The sequence below is a fragment of the Polypterus senegalus genome, chromosome 3, assembly GCF_016835505.1.
Source record: "Polypterus senegalus isolate Bchr_013 chromosome 3, ASM1683550v1, whole genome shotgun sequence".
Lineage (NCBI taxonomy): Eukaryota > Metazoa > Chordata > Cladistia > Polypteriformes > Polypteridae > Polypterus > Polypterus senegalus.
The window spans coordinates 26,065,149-26,087,789 of record NC_053156.1 but is presented as its reverse complement, the minus strand read 5'-3'; the positions used below and the strand labels follow the sequence as shown (position 1 = coordinate 26,087,789).

Here is a 22,641-nt window from a genome sequence, read left to right as displayed (position 1 = left end):
CTTTTAATCCATCCATCATTGCTGGAGCATCATGAAGCTTTGAGTAAGTGGAGGTGGCGCAGGCCACCACCACAAATAAACTGGAAAAAGAAACAGAAGAGAGAGTAGGGGTCAGTACGGATTTTAGAGCCACCATGAGTAGTTATTATGAGGAAATTGAACATACAGAGTATCAGGATTAAGTTAAATTGAAGTTATAAAAAGGCCATGTTAAAGTAATGTGTTTTCAGCAGTGTTTTAAAGTGCTCTACTGTATCAGCCTGGCAAATTCCTATTGGCAGGCTATTCCAGATTTTAGGTGCATAACAGCAGAAGGTCGCCTCACCACTTCTTTTAAGCTTTGTTCTTGGAATTCTAAGGAGACACTCATTTGAGGATCTAAGGTTACGGTTTGGAATATAAGGTGTCAGACATTACGATATATAAGATGGAGCGAGATTATTTAAGGCTTTATAAACCATAAGCAGAATTTTAAAGTCAATCCTGAATGACACAGGTAACCAGTGTAGTGACATTAAAACTGGAGAAATGTGTTTGGATTTTCTTTTCCTGGTTAGGATTCTAGCAGCTGCATTCTGCACTCGTTGCAAGTGATTTATGTCTGTTTTGGGTAGTCCTGAGAGGAGTGCGTTACAGTAATCTAGTCGACTGAAAAGAAATGCGTGAACTAATTTCTCAGCATCTTTTAAAGATATAAGAGGTCTAAATTTTGCTATGTCTCTTAGGTGAAAAAATGCTGTCCTAGTGATCTGATTAATATGCAATTTAATATTTAGATTACAGTCAACAGTTACCCCTAAGCTTTTAACCTCCATCTTGACTTTTAATCCTAATGTATCCAGTTTATTTCTACCAGCCTCATTGTATCCATTATTATTGCCAATCACTAAGATTTCAGTTTTCTCTTTATTTACACAACCCGATGTAGATCTTTCCGATCACCAGCAGTGCAGCTGAGATATGACACACAAATACAAAGGGTGAAAATACCTGAGGTGCAGCAGTAGTAGGTCAACAGCACCTGTCGAGGGAGGCCATTTTTTTTCAACATTCTTAAGAAAATTCCTTCTTTAGCAGTGCCGTGGTTTTAGCTGTCCATGAAAGGTCCCTGGTGATATACTGTATATCACCAGGTTCCTAAAGCTTGATACCCACTCCACCCTGTCCTCATTGATGAAAACTGGAACATGATCCTCATCACGTAGTGATGTGGTCACGGCCTCAGAGAATCTGTAGGCTGAATTGTCATTGCATCTGCAAATGTTACCATAACATTGCTGGTATATGCAGGTACACTTGTGAGTGAAGAGGGAGTAGAGGATGGGGCTTAGTACACAGCCTTCTTCGCAAGTAGCCGAAAGGATAATTAATATGTGTGTATATATATATATATATATATATATATATATATATATATATATATATATATATATATTGTGGACTGTGCCCGGCAGTTTATCCCTGCCAAGTCCCCCAAGCCGCCAGATGAGCCCTCCCTGCAGTATGGAGGTGCCCCTAAGACCAGCAGGGAGTCATGGACTATGTAGTTTTTATCCTCAGCCCTGCTGGATACCACAGGGGCCGCAAGAGGGAGCTGCAGGGAGGACCAAAGACTTATTTGTACACTATGACCATGAAGTTCATCATAGGAAGAGCGACAGACTTCCGGGATGAAGAAAAGTACTTTTTACCTGACCGGAAGTGATACAAGATCACATGGACTGGGGACTGGGAACACTTCGGGTCAGGGAATATAAAAGGACTGAGGGAACTCCCAGACGCGAGCTGAGCTGGGTGGTAGGAGGGCAACGCGTCTGGGAGTGGAGGATTGTTGATTGTTGATTATTGATTTATTATTGTGGTTTATGAATAGTGTGGAGTGGAGGGTGCTTAGTGCACATTGTTATAATAAAAGAATAATTGTAGCACTTTTACCAGGTGTTTGGCGTGGTACCTGAGGGTTCAAGGGAACACTACTGCCCCTACTGCATATATATATATATATATATATATATATATATATATATATATATATATTTTTCTTTTTTCAGACTGTTTTTGGAGGAGCAGTTCCTAAAGTTGCATCTTTGTTCATCTGCCAAGATGTGAAATGTTTAAATATCTATGGCTGCACAAGCCAGCCAAATAAATGTAAGAAAGGAAGTGCAACCCACTTTTTTTTTTTTTTTTAAGTTTGTTGTTTTGATTCTCAGCACAGCTGCCTCAGTGGGCTCATCTCCTTCAAGTTTGACAGTCTGCCAATCAGACAAACATAGCGTGTGGCTGGCAAGCACACCTGGTGATCAAAAGGAAAATTGCAAATCAAATGACGGCAAGTTGCCTCATTTTGTTCCGTGACAAGATATCTGAAAAAGAAAGCTGTCTGTTTTTATGTAGGACTGCAGACATGCCAGGGTGGCTGGAGCATGTACCAGCAAGCTTCATTCTCTCTTCTCTCTTTATGATGCTGAATGGACTGTTGAAAACTTGCCATACAGTCCAATTTGGCTATGAACAGTTGTATTTAATGGCATGTTTCAGTCCTGATGGCTGTTTCTAAAAAAGGGATGGTTGTTGTGATTGCAATGATTTATTTGAACTGAATTCCATGCGTTAGGACCTGGCAGTGGAGTCGTTTTTGGTACGTTATACAGTATATCCCTGTGGAGGCCTGTTAGCCGGGGCTTAGACTGAGCACTTGTGTTTATCCTGAGGGCCTTGCCCACCAGAGGCGGGGTATGAAAGTGTGTAAAAGCTTGTGAATGAGTTGGGAGGGTGTGTACAAAGCATTGATTCATGAAAAAGAAGGAAAAAAAAGCACCCCCCCCCACCATCTCTTCTTCTCTGCTCTGCTGAGGCCCCTCCCCTCATTTTAAATGCTTGTTGACAGGTGGGCGGCATTGAAGGGGGCAGGAAGACTTTGGGGGTGGGGTGTCTTAAGTGCTTGAAAGCACATGCCAGCTCTGATCATGTAAACAGTGGACACCCAACTGAGGTGGAGTTGCCGAGCAGTGGGCTTTTCAGGCCGGCCTACCTTTCGTTCAGAGGCCGCTGAGAAGGAGGGAACTATGGGAAGGTGGCAAGCTCTGTACTTCCTCAGAGAGTGTTTTCTCTGAATCAGAAGGAAGAAGGCAGAGACTGAAGAGGGTCAAGTTCTTGAGAGTTATCAGTGGGCATACTTTGGTAAGTTTCATAAGATGAGTTGCAAAGGGTACATTAGTCCTCATCAGAATGTCAGGCAAATGAACGCAGATATTTTTTATTAGTGTGATTATTTTAAGGTCAATCCTTTCATTAACTGAACTTGTTTAATCCAGTGTAGCTACTGAAAAGGGGTTCATTAGTTTTCGAAATCTGTATTTTATATTGCATGAGTAGGTGTTTAACTGGCTAACATCATCCTCAAGGCGGGAACCAGCCCTGGGTGGGATCCACCAAATATATGTACTTGCTTAAATAAAATCGGGCAATTCATCTAGCATACATGAATTAGAATGTTGACGGCAAACTTGCACAAATATTAGGAGAATGTTAAAAATCCATCCATCCATTATCTAACCCACTATATCCTAACTACAGGGTCACAGGGGTCTGCTGGAGCCAATCCCAGCCAACACAGAGCACAAGGCAGGAAACAAACCCCGGGCAGGGTGCCTGCCCACCACAGATGTTGAAAATCCAGTTGTATAAAGACCACCCAGTCCTCTGAATCTGTGAAACAGCAGAATTAACTACTGCTGAAGGTTGCATTTTTTTAGATAATATGTATAACACTCTCAAGCCTCCTTAATCCAATTCAAGGTCATGGGGGACCAGATCCTATCCTGGCAGCAGTGGGTGTATAGCAGGGATTAGCCCTGGAAGAAGCAACAGTTCATCACTGGGCCACCTCATGCACATCCACCTAACATAAACATTTTCACGGTTGTGGGAGAAAACTTACTCAATCCAAGAGCAAAATAGTCACACTGATAACAACATTGTGCTGGATTCAAATCACGTTGTCATCATTTGAAAAACTCAAATAGTCAATGCCAAAAAAGACTCCAACTAGAATTAAAATCACACCCTGCCTTTCAAAGTGACAAACAAATGACTGTTGTGCACATAGTGGCAGGGAAAGTGTGTTAAATAATGGTCTCCACACACCTCAAACCCCACCGTATATATCCTTACCATGCTTGAGACAATGCACTTACACTAACTCACATTCAATACGTATTGCTATACAGACTTCACAGTAAAATGCATTCTCTGAACATTATCCACAAAAAATATAATGGCTCATAAGAATAACTAAAATCAATGAAACACAAAATAGACATTAAAAACAATACTAATGTGTAATATGAAACTGATTATGAAATGATACCCAGTGGTACTGGAAGGACAACTAGTTGTGAGGAAAAGGAAAAAATAAGATTTTTTTTCTGAATAAATATATATAACTGCTCAAAAAAATTAAAGGAACACTTTGAAAACACATCAGATCTCAATGGGAAAAAGAAATCCTCCTGGATATCTATACTGATATAGACTGGGTAATGTGTTAGGAACGAAAGGATGCCACATCGTTTGATGGAAATGAAAATGATCAACCTACAGAGCCCTGAATTCAAAGACGCCCCAAAAATCAGAGTGAAAAAATGATGTGGCAGGCTAGTCCATTTTGCCAAAATTTAATTGCAGCAACTCAAAATTGTACACAGCACTTTGTATGGCCCCTGTGTTCTTGTATACATGCCTGACAACATCGGTGCATGCTTCTAATGAGATGACAGATGGTGTTGTGGGGGATCTCCTCCCAGATCTGGACCAGGGCATCACTGAGCTCCTGGACAGTCTGAGGTGCAACCTGGTGGCATTGGATGGACCAAAACATAATGTCCCAGAGGTGTTCTATTGGATTTAGGTCAGGAAAGTGTGGTGGCCAGTCAATGGTATCAATTCCTTCATCCTCCAGGAACTGCCTGCATACTCTCACCACATGAGGCCAGGAATTGTCGTGCACCAGGAGCTACTGTACCAGCACAGGGTCTGACAATGGGTCCAAGGATTTCATCCTGATACCTAATGGCAGCCAAGGTGCCTTTGTCAAGCCTGTAGCGGTCTGTGTGACCCTCCATGGATATGCCTCCCCAGACAATCATTAACCCACCACCAAACTGCTCATGCTGAATGATGTTACAGGCAGCATAATGTTCTCCATGGCTTCTCCAGACCCTTTCACTTCTGTCACGTGCTCAGGGTGAACCTGCTCTCATCTGTAAAAAGCACAGGGCACCAGTGGTGCATCTGCCAATTCTGGTATTCTATGGCGAATGCCAATCGAGCTGCATGCTGCTGGGCAGTGAGCTCAGGGCCCATTAGAGAACATGGGGCCCTTGGGTCACCCTCATGAAGTCTTTCTGGTTGTTTGGTCAGAGACATTCACACCAGTGGCCTGCTGGAGGTCATTTTGTAGGGCTCTGGCAGTGCTCATCCTGTTCCTCCTTGCCCAAAGGAGCAGATACTGGTCCTGCTGATGGGTTATGGACCTTCTATGGCCCTCTCCAGCTCTCCTAGAGTGACTGCTTGTCTCCTAGAATCTCCTCCATGCCCTTGAGACTGTGCAGGGAGACACAGCAAACCTTCTGGCAATGACACGTATTGATGTGCCATCCTGGAGAAGTTGGACTACCTGTGCAACCTCTGTAGGGTCCAGGTATCGCCTCATGCTACCAGTAGTGACACTGACTGTAGCCAAATGCAAAACTAGTGAAGAAACAGTCAGAAAAGATGAGGAGGGAAAAATGTCAGTGGCCTCCACCTGTTAAACCATTCCTGTTTTGGGGGTCATCTCATTGTTGCCCCTCTAGTGCATCTGTTGTTAATTTCATTAACACCACAGCAGCTGAAACTGATTAACAACCCCCTCTGCTACTTAACTGAGCAGATTAATATCCCATAAGTTTCATTGACTTTATGCTATACTCTGATTAAAAAGTGTTCCTTTAATTCTTTTGAGCAGTATATATATATATATATATATATATATATATATACTTCTCGCAACTGAGAGGGCATGGCGGATGTCAGCAGACCGGCAGACCAACCACAAGCGTTACCCTGTAGGTAACTGCCCAAATATCAGATTGTGATCAGACATGCAAATAAATGTGTGTATATTTGTCTGTGTGTATATATTTATAGGTGTGTGTATGAATATACACATATATAGAAATTTGTGATAGATGGTACTGACTGACTGGTACTTTATTTGTCTTTATGCTGTATTTCCATGTGTATGTGTATTTATATATACTGTGTTAATATTGTCTTAAAAGAAAAAGAGAAATTTGGCATAATGAGGGTTGGGGTCCAAGCTGGGAAATATCCGTTTGTCAGAGGCAAGAAAAATAAAGGCAAAAGATTTGGCATAAAGCATTATTAGAATTCCGCTTCATGAAGAGGTCTGCTGTTTACAGTAGCCAAATTAAACTGAATGGCAACTTCTGGTGGTGGTGTTACTTTTTGTTGTGTGACCAGGGGCCTCATGCAAAACGCAGTGCGCAGAATTCGAACTATAACATGATGTAAGCACAAAATCTGAATGTGCTTACGCACAGAAAAATCCAGATGCAGGAATCTATGCGTTCAGCAACTTCTGCGTTCTTCCGCTACATAAATCCCGGTCAGTGTGAAAAGTAACGCTCGTGCACGCGTGTGTTGTCCCGCCCCAGCTCCTCCTAGAATTACGCCACTTTGAATATGCAAATCAATATAAATAGCCTTTTAGCTCAGCGTTCTGTGAAAAGACAATGGGAAGAGCAAGAGGGAAAATGGAAGAATTTCAGCAAATACCAAGTGGAGGCAAAGAAAAACGTACTATTTGTTGGTTTAAACAGTGATATAAACGACAAAAGGAAGCTGATCGAGTGACCCAGCGTGTTGGAGAAACTCGAAAGCTCAAGTTCACAAAGTCGCACAGTGCCTGAAATAAAAAAGAAGTTGTCAGATATCAAAGTCGACGTGAAAAGGTGAGTTGTAGCCCACCGTCTGAGTGTCATATGAAAGCTTCTTAGGGTACAAAGAAAAAAAAAAGACACAAAAAAAGCACGAAATGTCAACTTCAATCTCTCAGTTTCCACTTTAATCACGTAGTTTATGTTGTCATTCAAGTAGAACATCATAAACTTCATCTTAAAATTGTTTAACTAGTTTCTCAAATCACATCTTAAATAAAGTAGCACGTTACATGCTTTGTTTTTTATGTAATCTTCTATGTGCTCTATGTGTGTGAATCACTACGTGCTTCTTAAACCGGCTTTCACTCCCTCTGACAGGACACAGAATCCATTACATTCATGATATTACAGCTCTCTGAATAACTAAAATACTCAGATATATACATGATATAATTTTCATGATGATAGGAGTTAAAGCATGTTATTAAACATGGGAACACGGTGACGCAGTGATTGTGCGCGACCTTCAATGAAATAATTTACTGCAGCAGTACTCAGTAGCGGCTCTAGGCTCGTGGCGGCCCTGGGCAGAGAAAGAATCGGTAGCCCCTTCGCCCGCCAATGTCAATATAGTATCTTATGCACGATGGATTGCCATGTTCGTTGCGGACACTACATAGCCGCCTCATGCTCAAGACACAAGCGTTTAACTTTTGTCGAAATTTGCCGCTGTGTTTTTAGCTGTGTCGTTATTTTCTCTTTCTGTTCTATATTCAATATGTATTGGCTTGGCGGCCTTGTGCAGGTACAAACTTTAGTATTGTCTCTTTCAAACGTACTAACCTCCAATTCCTGTCCTTTCTTTTCTTTCTCCAAGTAACTGATCGCCACACAATCAGCTCTGTAATAGACGTTAAGCCATCTGTAAGCTTATAACGCCGATTCTTCAAAACTTTTAAGGAACATTGAAATATCTTAGTAGTACATGTTCAATTATTGTATCCTTCACGCCAGTCCCAGTGAGGCATACAGTGCGAGGCAGGAACAACGTTTAATTATTAACAATATAGATTATTTAAATGAAGTTAAAGTTTTATCTGTATAATATAATAAACATATTTTGCTGCATTTCATCTTAAAAATTATATTGTCATCATATGTAAATACGTGCTTTATAAAGTGGCTCAGGTTGTGCAATATTATAACTGTAGTGCAAGTTTTCAGTGAGGTGATTGTACTTATAAGTACAAACAGTTCTACAAGGAGCAGTTGATGGACTGATTGAGTGCGTTTAGAGCTCTTGGGATGAAACTCTTTCTGAACCGCGAGGTCCGTACAGGAAAGGTTTCAAGCGTTTGCCATGTGAGAAACAGTTCAAATACAGGATCCTCTCTTTCCTCAAGCGATGCCGTCCCAGTGACGCGGTGTCAGGTATGTTCCTCCGGCTGCGTCTATGGTTGTTCATACCGCTGCTTTCCCGGTGACGATGAACGTTGACGCATCCGCCTGTCTCTTGCCTTGGTTGGCATTCCACACCCCCCTCAGGTGGAAGACGGCCCGCTGGAGAATCTCCGATGGCCGCAGGGTGATTCGCGGAATGTCTGCGGTGTGTGTACAGACCGCCTCCCTGTGGTGTGTGTGTGTGGCCGACTGGGGTACTGGGCAGCTCACAAAAATTTTATTTGTTTAGTCCCCAGCTTTGGAACAAGCGGAAGGTCCCTGTTTGGGCGCCATTGTGAGACTAGCCCGGACACCACCAGTTGGAAACCACATCTTTATAAAAGTCACACGTTTATTTTCCACCAAATAATCACAGGAATAAAGTCCCAAACCACACACAATGCACACAGCTATTAAATCACCACAATAATCCTTCTCTTCCTCAGTCCTTAGCCGCCAATCTCCTCCTGGGAGCTTCGTCCTACTCCCACTCCCGACTCTAGCTCCTCGAGTGTAAGATGGCAGCCCCTTTTATTCCCGCCCGGATGTGCTCCAGGTGGCTGATGACGGCCTTCCGGCAGCACTTCCTGGTGTGGCGGAAGAGCTGCCCTTTGCCCCGGAAGCACTCTGGGCGTCCCTGGCAGGTTCATCCGCCATATTGCCTGGTTTGGCAGAAGTGACAGTTTTCCAAGTCTCACGAGGTTTACATCGCCCCCTGGCGGTGGCCACGGGTCCCAACGGATTAGAAGCTTTTCTTTCTTCTCCCGTGGTCCTCTCCTACTCCAGGGTGGTTGTCCCCTCCTGACTCGAAAGCTATTAATGCCTCCTTCTGGTCCTTTCAGGCATCCGACCGGGTAAGAACCCCAGACATCTGTGACTATATATATATATATATATATATAACATCCATTGTCTGTCTGTATGCTTTTCACGAGAGAACTATATTAATGGATTTAGATCAAGTTTTTTTTCTATAATTTGCTTGAACATTTCAGTTGATTTTGCAACTTCTTTTTATTGGGCTAAGTATCATAGTTTGCTTGCGGTACCGATTTATTTGTGCGAATCCGAGAGAGTGGCTATAGACTGAGGTGAGGGGGCGGGGCCCTTATCATTTACATGCCAGCCTCAGGGTGTTCCTTACCTCCACTTAACTAGCGAACGAGAGAACTACTTAACGGATTTAAGTTGTTTTTTTTTCAATCATTTGTTTCGAAATTCCAGTTGATTTTGAAACTTCTCTCATCGCACTAAGAATCATAGTTCGCTTGCAGGAGCGATTTATTCGCGATAATCCGAGACAGAGGCTGCGGGCCAAGTGGAGGGGGAAGAGTGATGTCAGGAGTGGGGAGCCGGGTGGGGCCCAACTCACTGTCGTGTTTCACTAATACGTGGGCAGAGCAGCAGGGGATGGCTAGTTTATGATACAATTGGTTACATTTTTTTTGGTTTTTCTAATTGGAGAGCAGTCAAGTGACTTGCTGATAGTCACACAGTGTCATTGATGGATTTTGAACCCACAACCTGAGTGTTTGAAGTCCAAAGCCTTAACCACTTCACCACACTGCCTGTCTGTTTTACACTCCGATGACCTCACAGTTTCCTGGTTATAGACTGCTTTAAACAGCAAATGAGTGTTGTAATCGAGCACAACGCAAATGCCATGGCAAATCAGAGCCACTAACATCTTAGGTTTAACTATCTGCTAAATACTAAACTACATCAGTATATTTCTTTTTGCAGCAGCTTCCAGAAGAACTGAAAAGTATAATTAGTGTTGAGCCTAAATCACTTGGCAGTTTTAATATATTTAAGTAACAATGTTAAGAGGATCATCTGCGATTTGGAAATATGTTGTTTTCAAAAGTGCACTATGTGAACTGTTAAACCTCCGTGCATGATCATTTATACAGCCATTTAAAATTCTACCCCACAATGCAGTATGAAAAGTTTACGACTGCTAAGCAACCAGCACCATGTCCCAGTTATTTTAGGTCCACAACCTAGATGACCATTAATTATCTGTTTATGCTATAACACATGTCCGTATCCAGCAGGTTATCGAAAGCAGATTCAGAGTAAATAAGCTATCACAGTTTATTTTTCAAAAGACACGGCTCCAGTTAAAGCTGTGTGTAATGAAGTTTTTAAAAAATGCCCAACACCTGGGGCAAGAGAAGTCTTCACCTCCGGCAATTATTCATCGGAAATTATGTTGACTTTACTTTACTCCATATTAAAATTGATCTGAGCCAAGTGTTGGCTTAAGCATCCACAACCAATTTGTGGTTAAGCAGACATATGGAAGCATGCCTGAGCATAATGGTTCATTATTTTGTGGAGGGATACATGCTGAAAAGCAGATGCTTGCAATGCAGCTTCTTTAAGTAGGTGCGCTTCTCCTTATAATACTGTCCTCAAAAATGGGGATGCCATTTGTCAAGGACTGTGTCTGGCAGCAGAACATTGCAGAAGAAAAATGAGACTTAGGGGTTGTATGGTAATTTTAGGGTAATATAGTTATTGCACATTAAAATATAGCATCTGTCTTTGAAGTAGTATAAAAGGGTTAATAAATGTCAGAAACCTATTCAAGTGTATCAGGAAACCAGTTAAAGGTCAAGTGAACCACAAAGAACAAGAAGGTTCTGGGCGATCGTTCAAGAAGTTGGCTGACTATCGTGTACCCAGTAAGACTTGACAGATGTCTCGCACATATAGGGCTGCCAACTCTCCTTCTCTGGAAATGAGGACATTTAGGTCGAAAAATAAAGACTTTTGAGGACACCTATCCCTATGATGCCATAATATGCCTTTATAATGTCTTTTTTTTTAACCTTTTTGTAACCGGCCACAATCACAGCCACCGGCAAACTAGTAACCCCTTAAATATTTTGAATATATCAAGCCTCTTAAATTAACCGACTTCATTCCTTCCATTCTTATTTGGATAGCTTAACTGTTGTAAACCTTTAATAGTTAACTCATTCATTTACAATTTTAAATCCATTTTGGAACAACAGGCGGTAATAACAATATTTTGCAATAAGCTATTACAAAGCAGTACTTACTCACACTTAAATACGATGGACTGTACCTGGATGTATAAAATTTCTTGTTTAACCCAGCTGATGAAAGAAAAATCAAAAGTAAGATCTCACATACAAAACGTGAAATTGTAATTTTGATTTTGAATAAATTTACTTAGTTACAATGAAATTAGGATTACAAATAATGAAGGAAAGAAACAACATTTATAATGAATTGTCTGCTCACTAAGAACATAAGATGAAGTGAAAAAGCCAAGTTGGAAAGACAAAAGCCAAGAACTCAAAAGGTTATTTCTATTCTTGTCAATTTCTGCATTGTTTACTACCGGAACGGAAGTGAACATTCTAGGAAAAAGTATGCACACTACTTCCGCAAATGCTGATTGTTGTACGGCTTTCAAATTTTACCAATGATACGGATAAAGAGATTTTCAAATTTTAGAAGGCAAAATTCTGGACATTTTCAAAATTTTATGGCGCATAAAAAATGAGGACATGTTCAACAACATTTTCAACAACATTTATTTATATAGCACATTTTCATACAAACAGTAGCTCAAAGTGCTTTACATATTAAAGAATAGAAAAATGAAAGACATAATTATAAAAAATAAATCAACATTAACATCGAATAAGAGTAAGGTTCAATGGCCAGGGGGGACAGAAAAAATGTTCGGGGAAAATGAGAATGGTTGGCAGCCCTACGCCCAGAGGAACTCAAGAAGTTGTGAAAAGTATTGTAAGGACCAAGAATGTAGTAGAAATGAGACTTTACTTTTGGAGTATGTTTGCTCGTTGATGCTCTCTGCTTGAACACCTTGTGTCTTTGCACCATTCAGAGTTAATATTTAGATGGTGCAAGCCAGCAAAGCAATCAGCGGATGACATGTAAGAATTAATTCAGCACTGTTATGCTAATTCAGTTATCTATAAATATAGCTGTCTGTCTTTAATTTATTACCATTCCTTTATAGGCTGCTGTGATGGAGTGCATCCCTCTTCATGAAGAGAAATAAAAGACACAATGGACAAGCTTCCTCCTGACTGGTTCTTCAGGTTGATTATTAATAGATATTTATTTAAGGTAAAAATTTCCTCCACAGTATATTAGCATGTCACTATCTAAATACTTATTGAGCTTGCAACATGTTCACATTGTGGCATTTAATGTGTTTACGTGCAGAACCGTCAGGATGGGTTCACAATAACTTCTTAATCTTTTATTACTGTCGTTTATGATTTTATTATTTAAAATTTTCTACACTTTACATTTTTGAATGCTGAGTGATGGTTATGTTTGGTTTTTCAGAAATGACGTTTATTTTGGAAAAAAAAGAAGCAGTGGTTGTGCTATACAGGGAGATTCTAATGAGCGGGGTCCCAAGTTATGACGTGTTACTCACGTAATAATGAAGCGATAGGCATGAAATAAATTCAGTGCATACCTTGACAGATGTGTAAATGATCCAATCAAATTGGCCGAAATAATCACCTTCTTCTTGCAAACACAGATCGACACGTCGCTCCATATTGGCAAAGGTATCCGCAAGCATTGTAGGGGTTATGGCAGCAAATTCCCGTTCATTGTTTCACTGTAATTGTTCTGCCGCCTGCCAACAGTCTTGACAGAAGAGCGCCATGGCCTCACTTGTTCGTATATTTGTCCAGGAATACTGTGGTTTTTATTTCATTTTTTTTTTTGCTTCATTTTAAAGACAGAAATATATCACCAACTCGGTGCTCCACCCTTTAGAATCACCCTGTACTTAAATTTTATATTATAAATATTTGAATGTCAGTAATTTATTTTATCAAAACCAGTTTTATAAGTGTGCCATATGTTTATTGTAAAAAATAAAAAGAAACATTATTAAATGTTACATTTTAAATTTTTCCAGCATTTTTCAATTTCATATTACTAATTCTTAGGTGGTTTTTCACAAAATGGAGGTCCACTGTACAGTGTGTAAATAAGACACAGTATATGCCGTTGGCAAGACAGGATGCTTATTTCATTGTACTGTTAATTGAAATGAATAATCACAATTATAATATCGAAAGGTAATAATTGTCAACTATTCATTTTGTTCTAATTGTCCAGCCCTATGTACATGAAATTTTATAGACTCAATGTTTGAATTTCCATCAGTATAACTTGTGATGGATACCCGGGTGCCAGGAAGCCCAAACCCTAACACAAACACACAAGCACAGTCCAGTCAAATAAAGGTAGATTTATTAGTCAAATTACCTCAAACATGTTATACAAGCACAAAACACTGGTTTTCTCTCCAAAATACTTTCTTCCTACTGCACTACCCTCCTCCAATAAAGCGTTGCTCCACTACCTCCCAGCTCCAATTCGCCAGGATAAGGGAGTGCGGTTTCCATTTCTTCATGACTGATTTAACTGGATATTTAGTGACTTTGATGTTTTCTTATCTCCGTCCCCTGACTCGTGCTTTTCACCAAGTTGCTTGCAGTGTTCTTTTGTCTTCATTGTGTAGGTTAGCCTACGATAGTGACTCACCACAAGTTTGCCCTTCCTCAAACTGGAGCATTTATACAAAAGTCAGACAGGTGACTTCCAATTGGCTGCACCTGTGAGGATTCTGGGGCATCATATTTGTTAATATACTGTGGATTCAACAAATCCCTTCACTTTTTCACATTTTGTTGAAGTCTTTTACTAATATCATTTCATTTTTCCCCTCATCACTTAACACTCAATATACCAGAATGCCAAAGAGAAAGCAGGATTCTAGAAATCAGTTTATTAAAAATAAAAAGCTGAAGGCGGCACAGTGGTGCAGTGGTAGCACTGCTGCCTCGCTGTTAGGAGACCCAGGTTTGCTTCCCAAGTCCTCCCTGCGTGGAGTCTGCATGTTCTCCCCGTGTCTCCGTGGGTTTCCTCCGGGTACTCCGGTTTCCTCCCACAGTCCAAAGACATGCAGGTTAGGTGCATTGGTGATCCTAAATTGTCTCTAGTATGTGCTTGGTGTGTGAGTGTGTGTGTGTGTGCCCTGCGTTGGGCTGATGCCCGGCCTGGGGTTTGTTTCCTGCCTTGCTCCCTGTGTTGGCTGGGATTGGCTCCAGCAGACCCCGTGACCATGTAGATCGGATATAGCAGATTGGACAATGGATGGAAAGGCTGAAATATCTCATTGACACAAGCATTCAGACTCTTTCCTCAGTACTTCATTGAAGCCCCTTTGCTTTGTAGCAGGGCTACATAAAATTCAAGTCGTGTTTGTTTAGTGTTTATATAAGTTTTGTGTTTGTTTGATCTTTTCCATGTATAAAATACCTAAAGAGGAGTTTGCTCGCTTCATCTGCAAGCACGACTCTTGACCCTTGAGGAGGTGGCGGTTCCTGTTACTTCTGGGTTGCATACCGTATAAGTACGGGCCGCACATTTCAATAAGAAAAAAAGGAAGCATCAAACAACCGCAATCCACTGCTATTATTACATCAAAGGCATCCACAGATCATGACTGTTTGTCCCATTACACACGGCAGTAAAGGGATTTAGGACTGTTCATCAAGCACACCCCATGGCTGTCGGACTGCTTTCTGGAATCATCAGTGAGGCTGTTTGGTTTCATACTTTGAAATAGCGCTGTTTGTATTGTGGTTTTCTGTCATTTCATCATTTGGGACTTGGCTGGCTTTTATCCGTTTCTCAGTTGCTACAGTTTCCGTGATTTCATTGGACTTTTTGTGCGTATCAATGTTTGTCATTTTGTGAATTATATATTTTTTCTGGTTAAGGCAAGGGAGGACAAGGGAGGTCAGGGCCGTGTCTGTTTTTTTTTTCTTTTTTTTTCTATTACTGTATTTATTTACATCTGCATCAGGATTGGGGAATAAGGGGATTTATGTGTATTACATTTCATTCATTTCCAATATATTCATTTTTTTCACATACCAAGCCTTTTATCTTGGACCAACTTGTTTGTTTTTATGGGTACTTGAGTGGAGAATGGGTAAGGAATGAAAGGGTAACTACAGTTTGACATGGCTGAGTCCGAATTTCGGTCCATTAAGTACGGTTTGCCGTGGCCAAGTCCGGACTTCCCTGCATTAAGTACGATTTGACGTGGCCAAGTCCAGACTTTGCTCCATTAAGTACAGTTTGATGTGGCGGACTCCAGATTTCACTCCATTAAGTACAGTCTGATGTGGCCGACTCTGGATTTCACTCAGTTAAGTACGGTTTGATGTGGCCAAGTCCAGACTTTGCTCCATTAAGTGCGGTTTGATGTGGCCAAGTCCAAACTTCGCTGCATTAAGTATGGTTTTTACGTTGCCGAGTCCTGACCTCGCTGCATTAAGTTCGGTTTGATGTGGCAGAGTCCAGACTTCACTGCATTAAGTAAGGTTTGATGTGGCCGAGTCCTAACTTCGCTCCATATTTGATGTTTAAAAGAATAGATGATGTACACTGAAAACAAGTTAGTATTTGAAATGAACAAGTACTGAATGGTATAAACCCCTGGAGAAATCTTTGACAACGTATTGATTAGGCTAGACCAGGGTTCCTCAAATTCATTCCTGGGGTACCACAGTGGCTGCATGTTTCTATTCCAACCAGTTTTACTAATAAATAAGCAACTCTTACGTTGCTTAATTAGTTAAACCATTTTCTCATCTTATCACACCTTCATAAAAGTTCTTTAGTATATTTACATTTAAAAGAAATTTAGAAGTGTGTATTTTTCCCATAGCCTAACCTTTTTGTAAGATTTTCGTTTTAATTTGCCTTTTGCTATGGTGATTGCCCTCTTAGTTGTATTCAAGAACTGACAATTAGTGAAAAGCAGTGCATACAGGTTCCAATGGCACAGAATGTTGATGGAAGCAGCCATTTCAGTGCATATGTGTGACCTTGAATTGGATTTAAGCCGGTTTTAGGCTCAGAGGGAGCTAAAAAGCTGAAATATGCAAGCCTTTTGCTGCCACCTGCTGGTTTTTTTAGGGATTGTCATAGTCCTTTTAATTTTTCGTACAGTATGTACTCCACTAGTCTACATATTACACGTATATACTGTAAATATTATATCTGTGTGTCTCGATGTGGGTCTGAAATTAAAATAATAAATATATTGTATGCTGTATACACAGTAAATATGTAGGTATATTTATTTAGTTATTAGAATAGATTAGATTAGATATACTTTATGTGTCCCCAAGGGGAAATAAAATGTTTAAAGAAACTCAAGAGAAAAAAAAAAATATATATATATATATATATATATTATATAATATATATATTATTTATAGTGGCAGTGTGAGGTAATGACAGCCAGATGTATATTGATTTGGGGCAAAATTAGCAAAAATAACGCTCATTATTTCAGGAAAACTAGCTCTGGCTCTTGGTTTTCAACTGAAGAACTACAGTCAGTCACGATCAGAGCTTCAATGACACCTCTTTCCAGGAATCTGATGACCATATTTTCACAGGAGCGGAAGGGGCGGAGTCTGGTGCCCTCGCGGGGTGGTTTCTCAGTGCTACAGGAAGAGATGGAGACCATAGTATTAGTGGCAGTACCCCCTCCTGGTCCGGCAGGTCATACCTTGACAGAGCCCAGTGGCAAATCCACATACGCACATGCATGACATGCGCCCTGAGGCTCAGCCCCTGGGGTGGCACATCGAACCGCGATGTCATGGGTCTGGAAGATGGCATCAGCATTGGTGGAGAGAATACCTTTCCGGGTAGGACAATAATCTTGGGTTTGAATCCCTCTGAGAACAGAGGCACTGTAGGGGGGTGTGGTCTATCACCAACGAGAACTCTACCCAGGAGACAGTACTGGAGTTGAGTAATGGCCCACTTGATGGTGAGAGCCTCCCCTTTAGTCACCACATACCGCATCTCCCAGACCAACAGTTTCTGGTTGAGATAAATGATGGGACAGTTGGCTCCATTGATGTCCTGGCACAATATGGCACCAAGGCTGGTGTCCAAGAGGTCAGTCTGGAGAATGAAAAGGAGAGAAATACAGGAGGTGACATCAGGGCTGTCTTTACCTCACTGAATGCAGCCTCAGTAGTGGGGTCAACATCAGCATATTGGGCACCTTCTTCCTAGTGAATTGGGTTAGAGGCACAGTACACTCAGAGAAGCAGGGTATAAACTGGCGGTACTAGTCTGCAAATCCGAGAAACACCTGGATGTGCCTCTTTGTCTATGGCCAGAGCCAGTTGCAAATGGTGGCAATCTTGGTCTACTGTGGTTTGATCCATCCTTTACTCACCACATAGCCCAATTATTTAGCCTCACAACTGTCAACCTGAAAAAGTATTTCTGTGGATTGATCCGTAAGCCAGCATCATGGATTGTACAAAGGACGTTTGAAACATGTAACAGATGGTCTGTCCAGGTGCTAAAATAGATGACTGTGTCATCCAAGTAGACAGTACTATAGGCTTTATGAGGCCATACTGGTCTGTCAACCAGACAATGCAAAGTCAATGGGGCTCCATGTAGCTCAAAGGACAAGATACAATCCTGCCAGTGGCTACTAGGGTACTGAACATGTTTTTTTCTTTTGTAGTGTCTGTCAGGGGGATTTGTGAATAGCCTTTCATCATGTCCAGGGTAGACAGGTATCGGGTGTTCCCAAAATCCTCTACCCTTGGCATGGTATAGGCATCAAACCAAGAGACTTGATTGAGCTGGCAGAAGTAATTGCAAAAGTGGCACCTTTCATCAGGTTTTGGTACCAGTATGATCGGGCTAGACCATGGGCTGTGACTAGCCTCGATTACCTCAAGGTCCAGAATCTGACCCACCTCTAACTCCACTTTTGGATTTCTGGCCTCTGAAAGGCAGAAGGGTCATTTCAGACCACCTTCCCTGGTTCTGTCACAATATATTGAGCATTCAGCGTGGTTTGGCCCTTCTTGGGGGTCAACAACTCCAGAGATTACAGAGATGGTGATTCCCAATTCCTTTTTCTGTTGGGAGTGAAGGGTGTCCCCATAATTTAAATGTTAAGCCTCTGTGAAAAGTGACAGAACTGGAGTGACCGCTGCGTCACTGGGGTCACGGTCAACCCAGGGTTTCAGGAGGTTCACGTGATACAAATGCTTCCTCAGACAGTGATTGGGCTGGCAGACCAGGTAATTTATTAATCCTTTACACTTTTGTACCTTGTACGATTCCTGTCAATAAGCCAGGAGTTTAGAATGGGATATGGGGATTAATATCATTACTCTGTCCCCTGGGGAAAACTCTCAGAGCTGGGAGCCCCAATCGTATAGTCGGGCTTATGCATGCTGGGCTCTCCTGAGATGCTCCCTAACCAAGGGGTGGAATTGTGTGAAATGATTGCATAAGCTGGAGATATATTCAAGGATGTTCTGATTGGGTGGGGATGCCTCCTCCTTCCAACCCTCTCTAATTAAATCGAGTAACCGTTGAGGTTGTTGACCATACCGGAGCTCAAAAGGGGGGAACCTCGTGGATGCCTGTGGGACCTTGCAGAAGGCAAAACAAAATGAGTGGTAAGAGTTGTTCCCTGCCTCTTCCATCCATACCATCTTCCTCAGAATTTATTTATGCATCTGATTAAAACAATAAACCAGACAGTCCATTTGGGGGTGGTAAATGAGAATTCTAAGGTGTTTGATATGGAAAAGTTTGGTGACCTGCCAGAAGGTTCGAACATAGATGGGGTCCCTCTGGGGATACCAACTCATGAAAAGACCCCTACTAGATTCTGTTTGATAGGTTTAGAATTAGCCAATTAGCCATCTGTAGAGGCATGAAATCTGGATATCAGGTGGTGTAGTCAACTAGGACGAGGATGTATTTGTGATCCCATTCTGATGGTTCGATTGGACCAGTAATGTTCATGCCGATAAGTTGAAATGGCTGTCAATCTTGTGTGTGCACTCTTGCCTGGGTATTTGAGTGACTTAATAATCTGAATAGGACCTGCAAACGTGGTGTACCTCCTCATGGACGCCTGGCCAATAAAGCGTGCTGTAATCTGGTCAAGGGTTTTTTCAGAACCTAGGTGCAACCTCAAAAGGTGAGCATATGCCAACTTGCATATCTCATGCTGATATGATCTGCGGGCAAGGAGCTGACTCCCTGATGCTCGGTTACCTGATACAACAGATCATTGTTCTACATGAAGAGGACAGAGGGTGGGAAAAACGTTAACTGAGGCCATTGCATCGTTCATCATCATTGTTCCACTGCTCTCGCTTGAAGGATATGGGCAGTGAATGAAACCAAAGTTGTACTGATGCAATAAGGACGGGGGGGTCTGCAACAGCTGACTCTGGGGTCAAGGATCGGAGGCAACATCACTGAGTCAGTGTTGTCGCCTTCTCCTGGCACCAGCTCCCTGTTGTCATACTGAATGGATGCTCCTTTACCTGCTCTCTTGCATGGCTGGGTGTCTCCTCTGGGCGGGGACCAGTGCTGTCCAGTGCTAGTCTCGTCGAGCCAGGCAGGTTTAGAGAATCCATATCAATGTTTCTGTGGGGCCAATCTTTACCTAGAATTACAGCATATGATGACCGGGGCAATACCACCACATGTTGCCTTCCTCAGTACCCCTTAAGTAACAGCCCAAAATGTACCCATACGCCTGTAATATGAAAGCAACTTGATACTTGATCTGGTGTTGAAAGTTGCTACATAAAAACATAATGCTACACAGTAAGACCTCACTGTTATGTATTATTCTAAATGTGTATACTTTATTGTTATTTTTGATTTATTACAGTATGTGTGGTGTTTGTATTTATTTTCTATTGTTACTATGTAATGTCCTTTTAAATCAGCGTTTCTCAACCTTTAAGTATTTGCAACTCGAGTTTTCATAACAGTTTTAATCACGGCCCCCTAACGTTTTTTTTGAAAGGAGACCACTAATACCAATTTGTTCTTTTTAAATTAATGATATATCATAGATGCATATTTTATTATACCTACTTAACTTTTATTGACATTTATCTAACTCTATATTTATGTTTCTAGTATCAGAATGTAGTTTAAGTTAATTTGTTTTGGTTTCAATAGATGTATTTTTCATATTTTTGATCCTTGTTTTTTCTTTTATTCACATCACATTTTTGCTACTTTGTGCCCCCCTAGGGGGGCCCGCCCCACAGTTTGAGAACCACAGTTTTAAATGTTCCTCCAGTCCTTGTGGTTTGTGAGGTGGAGCCACTGTGACATCACCATGTCAGATCCCTCCCTCTGGCTATTTCAGGAGCTCAGATCCGGAAATTATTGCGTTTGTTTGGGGTTCTTCGTAAGTATTGCTATTTTCTTTGGATTTTTCTGGTTTTGCTGAGTTTTGTCTGTAGGTTTCTGATCACTGGATTTCATATTGGGACTTGTTTGCTGTAGGATTCTCTTTAAGGCTACACCTTATACCTTTTTTTGTTCTTTTTATCAACATATTGTATTTTTCAAAGTTTTTAAAAGTGAATCCTAATTTATAAAGATTCTTTGTTTGCTCTCCTGTTCTCTCCTATCATGTAAATATATTATGTATTTACATATTGTAAAAGACCAGCCCAGCTATAGGCAGACACTAAGGCACAACGAAGTCCAAAATCACACACTTTTATTTTGTTTTTCAGAGTGCACACATCACACATTGCACAAAACCCACAAATGCTCTCTGTCCTTTTCCTCTCTTTTCTGTCTTTTTCTTCAGCTGCTTCCACTCCTCTCCTCACAAGCTCTGTCTTCTTCCTCCCGACCCCGGCTTCTCTAATGGAGTGAGACGACCCCTTTTATAATGATCTTCTGGCAGCATTTCCTGGTGTGGCGGAAGTGCTGCAATCCAGGGCTCCATAATCCTCCTCGTATTGTCCCTCTCCCGGTCCTTGCAGACGTCCCAGCTGGATAGGGTCCCCAGCCATCCACCGCAATATATTTATTTTATGTATATGATTTAATGATATTACTGCAAATGTTTTGGATCCAATCATAAATTTTTAGTTACTTTGAAGATGTGGTCGGTCAGTTCTTAATGGATACCACCAGACACCTGACCGCCTGACCTCCTCATCGGACTTGCATTTAGAGATTTCAAAAAACAATTTTTTATTTAAGGACTGTAATTCTCTTAATCATATATCTATCATGCATTATTTGTTTTTTGTGTATTATTTGGTCATTATTATTCTTCTCTAATGTGTATTTGTTTTGTTTTTTCTTGTAACTATCTCTTTGTCTATTTGTGAAGCACTTTGAGCTACATTCTTTGTATTGTGGAGGACTGCCGGCTTCCCATGCTGGTCCTCACCCCCAGGCCGCCAGGAGGAGCTCTCCCGACAGCAGGATCGTGCCCCGAGGTCCAGCAGGGCCTTATGGACTCTGTAGTGTTTATACACAGCCTTGCTGGATACCTTGGGGACCACCAGGAGTCGCTGTGGGAGGACTTATGGGCTCTGTTGTGCCTTATGACCCGGGAGTACATCACGATCACATGACGGGAAGGAATGGCGTGCTCCCGGGGTGAAATAAAAGACTGATTGCCCTGACCCGGAAGGAATAAGGAACTGTGGACTGCTGGGACAGGAACACCTCCGGGTCAGGGGCTATAAAAGGACGATGGCTCAGTCCAGACACTGAGCTGAGCTGGGAGGTAGAGGAGCAAAGTGTCTGGGCGAGGAGGAGAGTTTAAAAGAGTATTGTTTATTGTATTTAATATATGAGTAGTGTGGAGGGTGCTTGGTGCACTGTGAAAGAATAAAAATAAAAAGTCTTGGACTTTTACCTGGTGTCCGGAGTTATACCTGAGGGTTCAAGGGAGCACTAGCGCCCCCTACTGCCACAGTATGAAAATTTACAATAGAAATGAATGTTGTTTTAATTGTTGTTTAATAAAGCGACCTACAATGCAATACCTTGAAATGATTATTTAGTGGAATGATTCTTTACGTATAAAAACTGGTAGCATTAATGTAACACTGGCCATTTTCCTGTGATGTTATGACTGCTTTTAAAGGTACATCTGTAATTGACATGTTGTCTTATCCAGCAGCTAACAGTGACAGTGACAGCGACAGCAAAATCATAATGTTACCAAAAACTGTTCCATTAAACATGGAAATGTAATTTAGAACCCTAAAATAATCTGGCTAGTCTGACATGATCACAAAATTTGATGCCATCACAGTATAATAATGGTCTTTAAACACTAACCTTTTACTCCTGTTTA

The 22,641-nt window shown here is 41.4% G+C and overlaps 1 long non-coding RNA gene across 2 annotated transcripts; it reads left to right on the top strand.

The window, feature by feature from the left end:
- Positions 1-3,023: 3,023 nt before the first annotated feature.
- On the top strand, positions 3,024-21,702 carry LOC120524945. Of its 2 annotated transcripts, none has more exons than XR_005632868.1 (3): positions 3,024-3,183; positions 12,412-12,521; positions 21,664-21,702. It is a non-coding gene; the product is annotated as an uncharacterized LOC120524945 (long non-coding RNA). The 2 variants fall into 2 exon arrangements; XR_005632869.1 differs by lacking the exon at positions 21,664-21,702 and adding an exon at positions 20,559-20,625.
- The last annotated feature ends 939 nt before the right edge of the window (positions 21,703-22,641 follow it).